A 14,894-nucleotide genomic window follows, 5' to 3' on the forward strand; every position below is an offset into this window, starting at 1 on the left:
ATTGCCCTGTTATTTTAGAAACAGAAGGTAAAATAAAAATTGAAAGAATCCATTGATCACCTCCTGAAAGAAATCCCCAAATGAAAAATTCCAGGAATATTGTAGCCAAATTCCAGAGCTCCCAGGTCAAGGAGAAAATATTTTGAGCAGCCAGAAAGAGCCAATTAACCATGTTAAGGATAGCACAGGATCTAGGAGTTTCTAAATTAAAGGACTGGAGGGCATGGAAAATGATATTCCAGAGGGCAAAGAAATTGGGTTTACAACCAAAAACCACATACCCAGCAAAACTGAGTATGATCATTCAGGGGGTAAAATGGGACTTCAATGTAAAAGAGGACTTTCAGGTATTCATGATGAAAAGACCTGAATTGAATAGAAAATTTGACTTTCAAATGCAAGACCCTAGAGAAGCATAAAAAGATAAACAGGAAAAAGAAATCATGAGAGATGTTAAAAGATTAAATTGTTTACATTCCTACATGAGAAGATGATATATCTAAATCATAAGAGCCTTCTGAGTATTAGGGCAGATGATAGGAATAAATTTAGAGAGAGGGCACAGGTGGAAATTGATTATGAAGGGATGATACCTGTAAACCATTTTTTTTGGTTTCTCTTTTTTTTGGGGGGGGGTAGTCAGGTTTGATGAGTGTCTTGTGTCTGAACCCAGATTTGGGCTTGGGTCCTCCCGGGTCCAGGGTGGGTGCTTTGTCCACTGTGTCACCTAGCTGCCCCATGATGATGTCTTTGGGCTAAAATTGAGGAGAGAGAGGAATACACAGTGGGAGAGGATAGGGGAATGGTAAAATTGAGTAAAATCTCACATGAAAGAATCAAGAAAGGGTGTAAAGGGGGCAGCTAGATGGTGCAGTGGATAGAGCAATGGCCCTGGATTCAGGAGTACCTGAGTTCAAATACAGCCTCAGACACTTGACACTTACTAGCTGTGTGACCCTGGGCAAGTCACTTAACCCTCATTGCCAGTAAGAAAAAGAAAAAAGAAAGAAAGGGTGTAAAGAGTGGGGGGAGAGATGGGGGAAGAGTGAGGAAATGAAGGAGGCTTACACACATAAGAATTAGCTCAAAGACCTTAATCTCATAAGAGTTGGCTCAAGGAGGAAATAACATATACACCCAATTGGGTGGAGTAATCTATCTAACCCTGCAAGAAAGTAGGAGAGGAAGAGTATAAGGAGGGAAGGGTGAAAGAAGGGAGGACAGATTGGGGAAGGGGACAGTCAGAAGCAAAACACTTTTGAGGAGGAATAGGGCAAAAGAAGAAAATAGAGTAAATATCATGGGAAAGGAATAGGATGGAAGGATAAAGTTATGATTGATTAATGATTGATTGATGATGGTGTGAGAAACAAATTGTGAGAAACCCCATTTAAAAATTTCTGGGACTCAGTGTTGGAGAAGTATCAAAGGTCTTTATTTATACATTTGTGCATGAATGGGTCAGCTCCCTAATGGAAATGGCAGTGAGCACAGGACTTGGGAGCCCTTTTATCTCTTAACCCAGCTGACTCCATCCTTCTTCCTCAGTTACAATCTTTGCTCCAAGACACGGGTGCCAAACACTAGCCAATTGGAATTCAGTGTTGTCAAAGGGGCAGCCCTTTAAACTCCTCCCTTCTTCCTCAGAGATGAGGCAGGAACAGCCCTCTAAACTCCTCTCCCATGTGACCAGCCTTGGGTCTCTCTCATCATGTGATCCTGATTGCTGGGGAGGGGGGAAGGAAAGGAGCCATTAGTAAGCACCCTTCTCCTAGCTGAAATTCACCATCCAGACATTAATAATTCCCCAGACAACTTCAATCAGCTTTTGAGGGGGGCCAATATTTTCCCACAATGGTGTGGGAATTTATTTTGATTTGGGGACCCTGCCTTTGGGCTGATATTAAAAAGCCTTAGGCCCTCAGGGTTTTTTTCTGTGTAAGAGGGGCTAGTGCCCCTCCCCCTCCCCCTCCACTTCAGCTGAGCCAAAAATCCCTGTGTGCTTTACAGGACACCAGGTCAGATGGCTGGGGGAGAAAATCCCCAGATCCCTCTGCCCTGAGGGGATCTATCCCAGAGATCCCAGGCTCATAGCCCCTGAAGAGGTCCCAGGCACACAGCACAGGGCATGGGCTCCTGAAACCCTGGGTTTGGTACACACAGGACACTTGAGCCCCTGCATGGCCACAGTGCTAGCGCAGCTGGCGGATTAACTTGGCTTGTGCCAGGGCACAGGGAGCCCAAGGTTTGAGGGGAGAGAAGGAATATATATATGGGGGGGGTGGTCAGCACAGGGAGGTTGGAAAAAGTGAAGTTGGAGAAAGAGGAGGTTGGAAAAGACAGACAGGGCGGCTGCTACAAGGATGCTAAGGAGACTGAAAAGGAGAAAGAGAAAAAGCTATGAAACAGGGCAGGAGAGGACAGAGTAAGAGACACTGAGAGGTCCATGAGAGAGAGAATGCTAAGGAGACACAGGGGCAAGAGAGACGGGCTGGAAGGTCATATAACTGCATTTCTTTATCCTTATCTTTTACATTGATTTTTATAAATAAACTCTGCTTTGATTATTTAATTAAGAGGCTTCTTAATAGTTTGCTTATCAATTTGGGAGTGGAGCAGTGTGGAGAAATTTTTAAATGGCCCATACTAAGTTAATAACAGTCAGATAGCCAGCCAGTCAACAGTCCCCAGATTAGGCCCTGCAGTCAGTTTAGACCCCAGTATATCAGGAAAAATATTTTTACAATGGCAAAAAGTATGGTACTTACATTTCTGGGCTATTATGAAGAAAATTCTTTGTCAAGTTTAAGTTGCTATATAAAAGTTATCTATTACTGTTTTTGTAATAATCAACCTCATGTGTTTATTGTAAGGAAATCTCTCTTTAAACTATTATATAATTGTAGCTTACTATTAAAAAAATGATGAGCAGGATACTATCAGAAAGACCTAGAAAGACCTGCATGAGTTGATGGAAAGTGAATTCTACTGTATATAAAAGAACAGCAATAGTGTAAAATGATCTGCTGTGAAGGACTTGGTTATTTTCGCAATGCAATGATCCAATTTAATAACTCTGAAGGACTTATGAAAATTGCAATCCATCTACAGAGAAAGAAATTATGGTATCTGAAAACAGATTGAAGCATATTTTTTAATAGTTCCTTAATCTGAAGTTTTGTTTTTGTCTGTTTTCTTTCACAACCTGACTAATATGGAGATGTTTTACATGATTCATGACTCATATAAAAAAAAAAAGAAAAAAAATGAGGTCAAGAGCCCTCTTGTTCTAGGACTTTGCAATGTCCCATCCCTGAGCCTCTACATACCATCCTCAACACCCAATGGATTTTTCATACAGATGCTGCTGGTACATGGCTACACCTGACAAATAGGTTTAATGTCTCAGCTATAAAAGGACAGGGCCCATGATTAATTCAGGTAGCCGAGTGAGCCCAAGTGTTTCTGACTTTTTCATCTCAATCTAAGGCTACTGTTTAAATTAAAGTATGGGAACACTTCTTAATGTCCTTAGAATCACAGGGTTTCAGAGTTGGAAGGGACTTTAGAGGCCATCCAAATCAACATCGATTTGAAAAAGAATTTTTTCTACCTAAGTTCTAAGTGCTCATTCAATACATCCTGTTTTAGAGAACATATGTGTGTGTGTGTGTGTATATATATATATATATATATATATATATATATATGCATGTATATATATATATGCATGTATATATGGATATGTATGTGTCTGCATATATATACATATATACATATGTACATATGTATATATGTCTTTGTATATCTATAGCTAGCTAGCTAGCTGTAGAGAAAGAGTGCCAGAACTAAAGTCAAGAAGACTCATCTTCCTTAGTTCAAATCTGACCTCAGATACTAGATGTGTGACCCTGGCCAAGTCACTTAACCCTGTTTTCCTCAGTTTCCTCATCCATAAAATGAGTTGTAGAAGGAAATGGTAAACTACTCTAGTACCTTTGACCAAAAAAAAAAAATGGGGTCATAAAGAGTAGGTCATGACTGAAACAACTGAACAACACACAATTATATATAATCACATATTTACATATGTGCATATATACATATATGAATATACATTCACGTATTATACATGCATATATTGGTAGTATGTGTATATGTATATGTACATAGGTGTGTGCATATACTCTCATGAAACACAGGAAAGTCAAAGAAGGGATAGGTCTATCCAATTCTTACTTTCTTATTTTGTTTTTATTTTCTCTGCCAAAGAGACCAACCTTTGGATTGGAAAGGACAGAACAAAAATGGCTGATGGGGAGTTGATACTCAACTTTTACAAGGATTTAAGAACATACCTAGCTGCCTTTGATGAGTACAAGTCATCTAACCCAGATAAATTACATCATTGGGCAACAAAAGAACTCGCATATATGCTGGTTTAGCTACTATGAGTGATATCTGAAAGACCATGGGAAATTGGATAGGTAGGGACTGCAGGGTTGGAGAAGATCAAACATTGTTTCACTCTTCAAATAAATAAAGATAATAAAATTCTTAAACCCATAGGTCGGTGAGCAAAACTTGGATTCCTTTCACAATTCTAGACTTTATTATTAGTAATATGGTTAATAAATTTCTAGAAATTTAAATGAGAATAAAAGAGAATCAACATAACTTTAGGATGGATAAATTATGGCAGACTACTCTCATTTATTATTTTGTTTTTGAATGGGTGGTAGGGTGGCCCATCTGGCCCATCATGTAAATCACTTACATGATCTAGACATGGGTTACTTTGTTTTTGGCAAATTCAGGTAGATTTTTACCAGTTGATAAAATTGCATATGCCATTCTTTTGGAAAAGGTAGATAGATTCAGACTTGGTTGAATTGTCATACTTAAATATTAGTCATTAACAGTTACATGTGAAACTGGAAGCAAGCCTCCAATGGAGTGCCCCCAAGAATTTGAGTTTCACTCTCACAGACAAAATTCTTATCAAATATGTAGATGATGCAAAGCTAAGAATAATAAATATCCTATTGGGACATAGCCCTGCAGTGGAGAAAGGAGATTCTTGGAGATGGTAGAAAAGGTGATTGAAAACATTCATTTCCCTTAGCTCTAATCTTATTCTCACAGAATAATCCTTGAGATTAATTCTAATATGGATTCATGAGTGGATCCACTCACCAGAAGTGTTATCTGAAGGTAATTAGTTCCAGCCCAGTTATATCATCCATGGTAAGTTATCACTTTCATTCATTGACTCCAAACCTGAAACTGGACTTCCCTGAAAGACACTGACTACATTAACTTCTCTTCTCTTTCATTGATTAGTAACTGTTAAAAAAAGTTTGGAAAGTCATGCTTTTTATTTTCTTTGCTATTTTCAAAGCTAGAAAATAATTCCACCCCTTTCTATGCATCAGGCACAGTTGGCAAAAAATGGGGTTGTGACTGAAGGGAGTTTTAAATTCTTGCTCATTGTAATCTCACTGGTGGCTTACAGTGTCTTTTGTTGTTGTTGTTGAGGCAATTGGGGTTAAGTGACTTGCCCAAGGTCACACAGCTAGTATCAAGTGTCTGAGACCAGATTTGAATTCAGGTACTCCTGAATCCAGGGCTGGTGCTCTATCCACTGCGCCACCTACCTGCTCCTACAGCATCTTCTTAAAATTAATATTCTGTACCTTGATGTTAGTCTGATTTTAAATGTTCAAAGTCACTCTTTAAGGAATGGTCTAAGTGTTGTCTGGCCCCTGTGTGGGAGTTGGGAAGAGAAAATTAAGAATGGACATAGTAAATCTTTCTAGGTCCTCCAACCCACTGATTATATGACAGAATTATGGTTGAAAGGAACGTATGACAATCACCATATCCATATATTAGATAAAGAGATGACTAGTTATGAGCCAAAGGAAACACTTCAGAATTTTAATAAGAGGCATAAATAGCTTCAAAGGTACATTTTCACATGAAATAACTATTTTAATATGAGACCCTCTCAACCCCCCTCATTCCCTGTAGATTACCTTATCCTCTTGAGATCAATCCCATCATATCTGAGTGTCATTTTGCCTTTCCTTTATCTCAAAAACTTCTCCCTATTTTTATCTTTTCTTTTTGTCCCAGATGAAGTAACCTTCTGTCTTTCTAATATCATTGGTCCCCTCCACTCCTTCTTTGCATGTTGCTTGATCAATTATCTCCTCTTTTTCATTCATCCTCGACCTTATTCTATTTTTATTTCCTTTTTGCTTAGAAACATGCACAGGTCTCTCATTTGTATAAGTTATATCTGATAAGGAAAATATTGCATTTTTCAGAATGCCCAGGCCCAAAGCTCAAGCATGCATTGGAAGACAAAAGTAAATGTAGTTGTGAGTTTATATGCCCATGATATATAACTGTTGACTGGTGGAGAGAAAAAGGCAATTGTGAATATTAACAGTATGGTGATGACTACCCCCAAGGGAAGGTAATAGTTGAAACAGTGGCTTTAGCCTTTTTGTCAAGTAACAGGTACAAATGAAGCAAGCAGAGTAATGACAAAAGAGATCCAGCCTGATGCAACAGTGCAGAAACCAGATGGAAGTACTAATGGAGATGTAGGAGCTGTGGGCACTAATATTTCCAACCTCCTATTTCAGCTAAAGTGATTTAGTCACAGTCTTTCCTATTAGAATTATGAATCTTTCAAGGAGACCCTCTAGCAGGGGGGTGAAGGGAGATATGACTGAACTCACCAGTCTAATGGTGTGGTTGAAATCTCTTCAACAATTAATCAAAGAATTCAGATTAAATATGAAAGTCTTTGAAAGCTATTTGAAATTCCACCAGACAGGAAGTCTATTCCATTTGGCTGAGGCATTTTGGCATATCTCATGGGTCTCATTAAAGTATGGAGCTAAGCGGAATAAGTGAGGTGAGAATATTCTTCCTAACCCTTCCCATAAGAAATCACTGGTGGGAAGGTGGAAGCACCTCCTATTAGCCTTGGCTTAGCCCTGATCCTCAACACATTGCCTAGAGAAAGACCCTTTTGAACTTTGAAGAGTCTCAGTGTCCTGGAAGCATCACGAGATTATCTGGCAGCAATGTCTGCACTGAAAGTCAGTCAGACTGGATGCAAGTTCACCATGAGTTTCATAAGTAACTGAAAATTGGATAAAAGGAATTCAGCAACCAAGAACTATGAAGTACCTCGTCCTTATATGTGCTTTTAAAGTTTGAACCCACTTTCCCTTAAAATCTTTATGTAATTGTAGGAGAGTGTATCACAGACTTTGGAGGGTAGGGGTGTTTTAGATCAAGACTTATTATTGTATCACCTTAGTAAATCTCTTTTCTAAAAGTCACTTAAGCTGACTGACCAAATTGATTTCCAGTTGATCATCTTGGAGGGCAAGTACACTGGTGGTTGCTCAAGCATATGGCATTAAAATAATGCCTTGACACTATAATCATGTGAGTTTTATACGAGGAATGCAGGGCTGGTTCAACATTAGAAAACCATCAACATAATCAACCATAGCAATAACAAAACTAACCAAAATTATATGATTATCTCAATAGATGCAGAAAAAGCTTTGAACAAATACAGCACTCATTCCTTTTAAAAACACTAGAGAGTATAGGAATAAATGGAGCTTGCCTTAAAACAATAAGCAGTATCTACCTAAAACCATTAGGAAGCATTATATGTAATGGGGATAAGATAGAGGTATTCCCAATAAGATTAGAAGTGAAACAGGGATGGCCATTATCACCTCTTTTATTTCATATTGTACTAGAAATGTTAGCTTTAGCAATAAAAGAAGAAAAAGGAATTAAAGGAATTAGAATAGGCAAGGAAGAAATAAAATTATCATTCTCTGCAGATGATATATGATGCTATACTTAGAGAACCCTAGAGAATCAACTAAAAAACTACCTGACAAGACAAATCCAAGAAGTATATATATATATATATATATATATGAGCACAATTACAAAATACTTTTCATGCAAATAAAATCAGATCTAAATAATTGGGAAAATATTGATTTCTCATGGATAGGGAGGGCTAATATAATACAAATGACATTTCTACCTAAATTAATTTACTTATTCAGTGCCATACAATCAAACTACCTACATTTTTAAGGGGGCTAAAAAAATAATAACAAAATTCATCTCTAAAAACAAAAGGTCAAGAACATCAAGGGAAATAATTTTTTAAAATGCAAAAGAAGGTGGGCTAGCCATACTCAATCTAAAGCTATACCATAAAGTGGAAGTCATCAAAACTATCTGGTATTGACTAAGAAAAAGAATAGTGGATCAGTGGAATAGGTTAGGCACAGGAGACATAGTAGTAAATGACCATAGTAATCTCCTGTTTGATAAACCCAAAGACTCCAGTTTCTGGGATAAGGACTCATTATTTGACAAAAACTGCTGGGGAAATAGTATGGCAAATAGTATGACAGAGACTAGGCATAGACCAACACCTTACACCAAATACCAAAATAAGGTCAAATGGGTACATGATTTAGACATAAAGGGACCATAGGAAAATTAGGAGGGGAAGGAATACCTATCAGATCTATAGAAAGGAGAAGAATCTATGATCAAATAAGAGATAGAGAACATTAAGAAATGCAAAATGAATCATTTTGATTGCTTTAATTAAAAAAATTTTTTACAAACAGAAGAAATGCAACCAAGATTAGAAGGAAAGCAGAAAGCTGGGAAACAATTTTTATAGCCAGTATTTCTGACAAAGGCCTCATTTCTAAAATATATAGAGAACTGAATCAAATTTATAAGAAAACAAGTCATTCCCCAATTTATAAATGATCAAAGGATATGAACAGGCAGTTTTCAGATGAAGAAATCAAAACTGTCTATTGCCATATGAAAAAAATGTTCTAAATCACTATTGATTAGAAAAATGCAAACTAAAACAACTCTGAGGTACCACCTCACACCTATCAGATTGGCTAATATAACAAAAAGGAAAATAAGAAATGTTGGAGAATATGGGGGAAAAATGGAATACTAATGCATTGTTGGTGGAGTTGTAAACTAATCCAACCATGCTGGAGAGCAATTTGGAACTATGTCCAAAGAGCTATGGGGCTGTGCATAAGCTTTGATCTAGCAATACCACTATGAGTTCTGTATCCCAAAGAGATCATAGAAAAGGGGAAAGGACCCACATGTACAAAAATATTTATATCACCTCTCTTTCTGGTGGCAAAGAATTGGAAATTGAGGAGGGAGCCAACAATTGGGGAATGACTAAACAAGTTGTGGTATATGAATATAATGGAATGTTATTGTGCTATAAGAAATGATTAGCAGACATATTTCGGAAAAACCTTGAAAAACTTAAGTGGACTGATACTGAGTGAAGTGAGCAGAACAAGAACATTGTACATAGTAACAGCAACTTTGTGTAATGTATCAGCTGTGAAAGACTTAGCTCTTATCAGCAATACAATGATCTAAGACATTTCCAAAGGACTCAATGTAAAATGTTCTCCAGAAAAAGAACTGCAGGATCTGAAGGAAGACTGAACCATACTATTTTTACTTTTTGTGTTGTTGGGGTTTTCTTCCCCTTTTTTGAGGTTTTTCTCTTTTGTTCTGATTCTTCTTTCACAACAAACTAATGTGGAAATATGTTTAATGTGATAGTACATATATAACCTATATCAGGTTGCTTTCTGTTTTGGGGAGGGGGGAGGAAAGGGAGGGAGGCAGAGAAATTTGGAACTCAAAACCTTTTAAAAAATGAATATTGAAACCTATCTTTGCATGCAACTGGAAAAAAAAATACTATTAAGATAAGTACCAATTTGACTCCTCAAGTGTAGTCCTCCTCAGTGATATCTGGATTTGCTCTGGGACCCAAGATTTGTCTATGAGAGTAAGAATTGGAATAAGGCTGCTACAGAGCCTAAATGGGCTATATACCTGGATTGTTTCAGTGTTGGTTTTCTACTGTGTTACTGTGGATTACTGTGTTAGGCTTATTGTAAGTCCTTAATAAATGGTTTTTGCTCATTCATTCATTCATTCAATCAATTATTCTATAATTGCCTAATTATTTCAATATGTTTCCTAGCCTGGGTCTAATAAAAGAGTGACCTACTGAGTAGTTGGACCTATGTTAACTTCAGAAATTCCTGAAAATCAAAGGAATGCCTATCAAGTGGGGAATGGCTAAAGAAACTGTGGTGTGTGATGGTCATAAAATACTACTGTGCTATGAGAAGTGACAAACAGGATGATTTCAGAAAGGTCTGGAAAGACTTGTATGAACTTATATATAGTGAAGTTAGCAGAACCAAGAGAATGTTGTGCACAGTGACAGCAATATTGTTTGATGAAGAACTGTGAATGGCAACTATTCTCAACAATACAATGATCTAAGAAAATCCCAAAGGACTATTGATGAAACATGCTATCCACCTCCAAAGAAAGAACTGATATTGATGGAACACAGACAGAAACATGCTTTTTTTTGCTTTCTTTCATTTTTGTCTTCCATTCAAGTTTTCTTGTACAAAATGACTAATAAGTTAATGTTTTACATAATTGTACATGTATAACCCATATCTGATTGCTTGCCACCTCAGTGAGGGGGGAGGGGAGGGAGGGAAGGAGGGATAAAAATTGGAACTCAAAACTATAAGTAAAAACTTTTATTTTTCTTGGGATAGAGTTTATTAAAGAACAGGAGAGAATGTAGAATGTATCAGAGTAGGCTCAAAAGTCATCAAAATGGGATCATCATTGAGGAGTAGTGCTATCTTTTACCCAGTGAAGGTATGGGAGGTTCCCCTGTTGCACCAGCAATGCAATAACTTCAACCACTTCATATGGGTGAACAGAATGAATAAATTCTGTCAAGGATGGTGCCAAGACAGTTTGAGTCTTTATCATCATCAGCACCTCATTGTCTTCCTCAATCTTTCCTTTCCATTCATAGACAGATGTAATCTAAGGTACCAAATTGACACAGGCGGCCAGTCTCTTCTCCACCACAGACCAGGCAATAGTCTTGGCGATCTTGTCATTGGGGCAGGTGACAAAGACGACTGAGACAGAGCCAGTGATGTACTCCGAGCAAGTGGGACCGGGGCTTCGGGAGGCTGCCTGGCCATGGAGAAGGCTCTGGGGAGCAGCCATAGGTAGGGGAAGGGATGCAGAGAGTGCATTCACAGGAAGGCCACGAACAAAGCAGCCTGAGCTGAGCAAGACCTGCGGCCCCGCCCAACCAACATGCAGCCTCGGTAGGGAAAAATAGGGGTTCGGGGGTCAAAGGTCACTTCATGCAGCATGAGAAAAATATTCAAAAGCCCCCGCCCCCAAGAGGAGCTTAGGCGATGAGAGCAAAAATGTTTATTACTTTAAAAAAAAAACTTCAGAAATTCCTAATTATCTGCATGGGGGCAAAAATATAAGCCAGACAACAATAGGAAGCTTCAAAATTTTAACCTGAGTTTAGAGCTATTTTGGGAACAGGAGCTATAAACTTTTTGAAACAAATTTCCCTTTGATCTTACTACACCTTCAAACTTCTCTCTCTTTCTCTCTCTCTCTCTCTCTCTCTCTCTCTCTCTCTCTCTCTCCCTCTCCCTCCCTCCCTCTCTCTCTCTCTCTCTCTCTCTCTCTCTCTCTCTCTCTCTCTCTCTCTCTCTCTCTCTCTCTCTTTCTCCCTCTCCCTCCCTCTCACTTTCTCCCATCAAAACCCTAATAAGTATAACGTATGCATTTTCTGTTTCCATCCATTTATGCTTCAACCCTTTTCAATCTGTCTCCCTTCCCCAGAATTCTACTAAAGTTATTCTCTCAAAGACCACCAATGGCCTCAAATTCCATTGGCTCTTTCTTAGCCCTCCTTGTACATTTTTACTGCTCTGTAATGTTTGACATTGTTGGCCACCCCCTTACTTTTAAAAAGGCATTCCTCCTTTATAATACTGAGCTTTTTTCCTTGGTGCTTTTTATCCCCTGTCTCTATCCTTGGCTCCTCTTTTTCCAGGATCTTATTCTCGGCCTCCTCCTCTCTTAATCTCTTTTCACTTTTTCCCTTGGCAATTTCATTCACGCTCATCATTTTATTTATTACCTGTTGTTTGTCCTTCGTTCTTGAAGAGGACCATGATATTGGGAGGTGATGTCATGACTTGCAGTGAATTGGATTGAAGTTAGGGAGGACTGTGCAAAGTCACCGGCCTCACTCTCTCCTCCAGAGCTATCTGGGTCCAGTGGCAAGAAATACACTAGGATGACTGGAGATGGCCCCAGATGTGGTAGGAGATCCTGGCCTTTTTAAGCTAAGGTCTTTCCCAGGTTTCAGTAATAAAGAAATGAATAAATGGAGGAAGAAAGAAAGATAGAAAGGGAGGGAGGGAGAGAGAGAGAGAAAGGAAGAAAGGAAGAAAGAAAAGGAAAGAAAGAAAGAGAAAGAGAGAGAGAGAAAGGAAGAAAGAAAAAGAGAAAGGAAGTCTAGGAGGGGAAGACCCTCAGGGTTTCTGTCCAAAACAGAAGGCTTACAGGCATATCATTTCCAAACCAATTTCCCTAGCCTCAAACTCTATCTCTTAATTTCTGTCTCCTAACCTTGCCACCACTAGCCCCTCACACTCAACATGACTATAACCAAATACATCATCTTTAACCACCAAACCTGTTCCTTCTCTTAACTTTTTCCTGTCAAGTAAACAAGCATTTATTAAGTGTTTACTATGTGCCAGCCACTATGCTAATAGGCACTGGGGACATAATGAAGGCAAAAAACCAACCAGTCCCTACCCTCAAGGAGTTCACATTTTAATGAGGGAAATAACAAAAATGACCCTATAAATAAAAGATATATACAGGGTAAATTGAAGGTGATCAGAGAAAGGGAGGTCACTAGGCCTGAGCAGGAATAGGAAAATAAAGACTTTTTGAAGAAGGTGGGATTTTTTAGTTGAGGCTTGATGAAAACCAGGAAAATCAGTTGTAGATGAAGAGGAAGAACCCTTTCAGACATGAGAGACATCTGGTGAAAAGGCACAGTGGGGAGAAGGACTGTTGCTTACAAGGAACAACAAGGAGGCCTGTTTTGCTAGATCACAGAGTACATGGAGAAAAGTAAAGTGTAAAAAGACTGGCAAGGTAGTAAGGAACCAAATTGTATGAAGGGCTTTGAAAACAAGACAGAGTATTCTTAACGGGAACACTACACACTGGTTACCCATACTTGAAACCTTTCATGTTGTCTTTCCCTCATTCCTCTCTCCTTACATTCAATCTGTCTTGTCCTGCCATTTGTACCTCTAAAATATGTGAAAAAATTCCCCCTTTTCCCAACTGATACTACTCTAGTTCAGGCCCTCATTTTCATTTGCCTGGACTCTGGCAGCATGATCTCCATGACTCAGTTTCTCCTTCTTCCTCAATTCTTATATAATTTATAGAACAGCTGTCCTATACTTTCCCTGACCCCTCAATTTTTCCTGGGGTTCATTGCTCTGGAGCTGTCAATAAGGAAACTGGGACCCCTGTGATTCAGATCCATTCCCACATCAGAATCACAAGGAACAATTCTAAGGGTTCTCCCCAGGACAGTAGAAATGAGGAGTAGAAAAATATCCAGATCACAAACATGAATTAAGTATGGAAAGGACAGTTTTATTACCACACCAAAAAGGGAATGCTAAGCAATAAAGAGTCATAGAATGATTACAATCAGGTGAGAAGATGGTATTTAACCCAAACTGTGACCCTTCCAACAAGGTACTCATTACCTATTTTACATTTAACCTTCCCTGAGTACAGCTGGATAAACGCCAAGTAGATTCTTTCATTCCCACGTTCTCTCTTAGCTAGTCTGCTTCTCTTGCTTTTTCTGGCCACAGTTTCTCCAATAGTTAAGACCCTGATGCTCAGGTGACAGGGAAGGGAAAGAGATGTTAGCTCTTTTCTACCAAGCCAGACATAAACAGGAGGCAGACCAATGCTGGATATGAATGTCAACCCCTCAACCCTGCAGGGCAGTTGGGAGGCATCATTATGCTTTGAAGACAGGGGACAATACACAGTGTTTCTATCATAGCAGTGAAATAAAAGAGTAACCATGGCTGAAAAGTACTTAGAAGATATCTACACTTGCTCAGAAGTGAGGTGGGGGTTGGGGACAGGAAGAAGGGCCTTTATGTATCCTCAAGAGAATGCTATACACTATTAACAACATTTTTTCTCTGAATTAAGTAAAACTTCAAAACTTGTGGAAGGGGAAATAAAAAGGGATAGGGATGGCCCTTGAGCATGATTGGAAGAGACTCATGTGAACAAGATTGCTTTAAAATAGATTAAGATAGCGGGCAACTAGGTGGCACAGTGGATAAAGCACCTGCCCTGGATTCAGGAAGACCTGAGTTCAAATCCAGCCTCAGACACTTGACACTTACTAGCTGTGTGACCCTGGGCCAGTCACTTAACCCTCATTGCCCCACAATAAATAAATAAATATATTAAGATAGAATAGTACTATAAGATAGTAATAGTACTGTAGTACTAGAGTACTATAGTAATAATACTATAAGTAATATAAGTAAGATAATACTCTGTTTATAGATTGAAAAAATCCTACTTCAATGAAAATTAGAAACAAATAGAGGAAAACATTAATCCAACTCAAAACTTTAAAAGTGAATGGCTTAAGCAATCCAATAAATGAAAAAAGTGTGACAAATTGGATAAGAAAGCAAAACCCACAATTTGTTGCTTATAAGAAATACATCTAAAAACAAATCCATAAAATAAACAATGAGGAATGAGAATAAAGCAAAGCAGGAGTTGCCATCCTGCTATCAGAAAAAAACAAAAACAAAAGAAAAACAACC

General features: G+C 38.4%; 1 pseudogene; it reads right to left on the bottom strand.

The window, feature by feature from the left end:
- Window positions 1–10,788: 10,788 nt before the first annotated feature.
- LOC122726400 lies at window positions 10,789–11,282 on the bottom strand (annotated as a pseudogene).
- Between the last annotated feature and the right edge of the window lie 3,612 nt (window positions 11,283–14,894).

Source organism: Dromiciops gliroides, chromosome 4 (genome assembly GCF_019393635.1).
Source record: "Dromiciops gliroides isolate mDroGli1 chromosome 4, mDroGli1.pri, whole genome shotgun sequence".
Lineage (NCBI taxonomy): Eukaryota > Metazoa > Chordata > Mammalia > Microbiotheria > Microbiotheriidae > Dromiciops > Dromiciops gliroides.